Source organism: Octopus bimaculoides, chromosome 18 (genome assembly GCF_001194135.2).
Source record: "Octopus bimaculoides isolate UCB-OBI-ISO-001 chromosome 18, ASM119413v2, whole genome shotgun sequence".
Taxonomy (NCBI): Eukaryota; Metazoa; Mollusca; class Cephalopoda; order Octopoda; family Octopodidae; genus Octopus; species Octopus bimaculoides.
The window spans coordinates 24,802,507-24,804,864 of NC_068998.1; positions in this window are offsets into that span (position 1 = coordinate 24,802,507).

Sequence of the window (2,358 nt, forward strand, 5' to 3'; positions counted from 1 at the left end):
GGCACTCCTGGGAATCATCTGTACGGGTACCGTCTTGGGTAGAGGGCATCCAGAGGCAGGTAATTTATTGGAAGGTGGATTATACAGGGACGACGCATTATTTGTAGTTAAAAATCCCTCGAATAGGAAACTAGAGCTCATTAAGAAAAACTTGCATAAATTCTTCAAAAGATTTGGACTAGCCATTTCTATAGAAAACGAACACACATCCATAAACTATTTAGACGCCAATTGGAAGCTAGCCACAGGACTACATGAACCATACATAAAGCCCAATACTAACCTAAAATACATAAATGCATCCAGCAACCACCCACTATTCCTCAAGAGAGGCTTAGCACATCGTATAAGCAATAGGATATCACGCTTCTCCTCTAACCAAGCTATTTTTAATAAGCATAAAGAAACCTACAACATCGCACTACATAAGGCAGGATTTAACTATAAAATTAAATTCATGGAATCCAATAATCATAAAAAAGACCCAACTATAAGGAACCCAAACGCTAGAAACACACACATTACTAACACACCAAACACCGCTGGAAGCCACACTAACGATATGAATGACAAAAATAAACATAACACATATGATAGAAATACAATACGTCCCAAAGCCAAACCACATAACACCAAACATACCAACAACAATGTAAACACCAATACCAATAATATTAAAAGGACGATTAAGGTTAATAACGAGACGAAGCAGAAATGCAATAGCCACCTGAACAAAACCAATATTAAGCAATACAACGATAAGTTTAGTATAAATGACAGGGAGACCCAGCAGACTAAAAGAAACCATATATCAGGCCCACAAATACCTAACAATACTAACAAGGAAAAAAAATGAAAAGACGCATACCAAAAATAAACCGAACTATAGAAATCAATTAGATAGCTGGAAAGAAAAATTCACCAGCCTCCCTAATTATGATGGCAGGTTCATTACCAGATATGGCCATAATAGCAGCAAGAACAATAAGGATACGACCTGGCTGATCATTCCCTATAACATGAACCTCAAATCTAACATAGTCCGCTCGCTAATGAGCATAATAGATAAACACCTCAATGTGAACAATAAATACGCAGAAATATTTAAGAAGAAAATAAGAATAGGCCACAGCCTGACATGTAACGTAGCTACCATAATAGCCTCTATTAATAATAAGAAATTAGACGCATTCTATACAGCTAGAAACACCACGAAGAACCAAATCAACAACCCCCCAAATAATAGAAATAACTCCAACCCTAATCCAACACCCCTTACTAGGAGGGACGCACACCAAAAGAAAACAATAGGGCCACACAACAACACACAGACATAGACACCCCTTACAACCTATGTGGCTGTAGAGATAGGAACAAATGTAATTTCTCCAATAGATGCAAGACAGATACTATAGTTTACCAATGTGACGTAAAAACAAACAACCACATTAAATCTTACATAGGTGCGACGAAAAACCAAGTACGCCTTAGATATAATGAGCACCTATCTAGTTTTAAAAACAGAAATAAGGCAAATTCAACAGGGCTTAGTAAGTATATCTGGGAACCAAACGACAATAAGATAGAATATAAACTAAAGTGGCACATACTAAAAGTAGCTAATTCCTATAACCCAACTAACAGACGCTATCAGTTCTGTTTAACCGAGTGCCTCGAGATCCTAACGGCTAATAACGACCTATTAAACAGGAGATATGAATCTAGTCTAATCTGTCTTCACGCTGCTAAATACTCATTCTCTAAGTATAATTAAATATATAATACATTACACATCCTAAGCTAAACTAAATATGCATAAAAGAATTTTCCTTCTAAGGATTATTAATTATAAGTAGATACGAATAAGACAAGAGTTAGCCCCCTTTTCACCTAAATTTAGGGTTGCTCCCCTGTACTAACACCGCCGGTGCTATAAATATAAATATACGACGCATCCCTCAATCATAAAATCACGTGGAGATGCATTTGATTAAAACCGGAATAATGAGCTTAAATAGCACCCGTCCTACATCCCCTTACAGGAAGACCAACACAACTTCAACTAAAACGTAAGGCTTTCTTTACCTATCGCTATTATTATACCACCATATACATTAATATACTCACTAATCACTTCTCCTACATCCCTCACACCACGAACTTTTAACATACTCCTCAACATTCTGAAGAGATCTGCCAAACCATTGGCTAGATTGAAACGTACGTAAATGACTATTACATAACATCCACAATGACTCACTGCATAACCTCAACCTCCACAATGACTCATTACATAACCTCCACATAATAAAACAACGGCTAACTAGCCCAACATAATTGCTTCTTGTATTTGTTGCT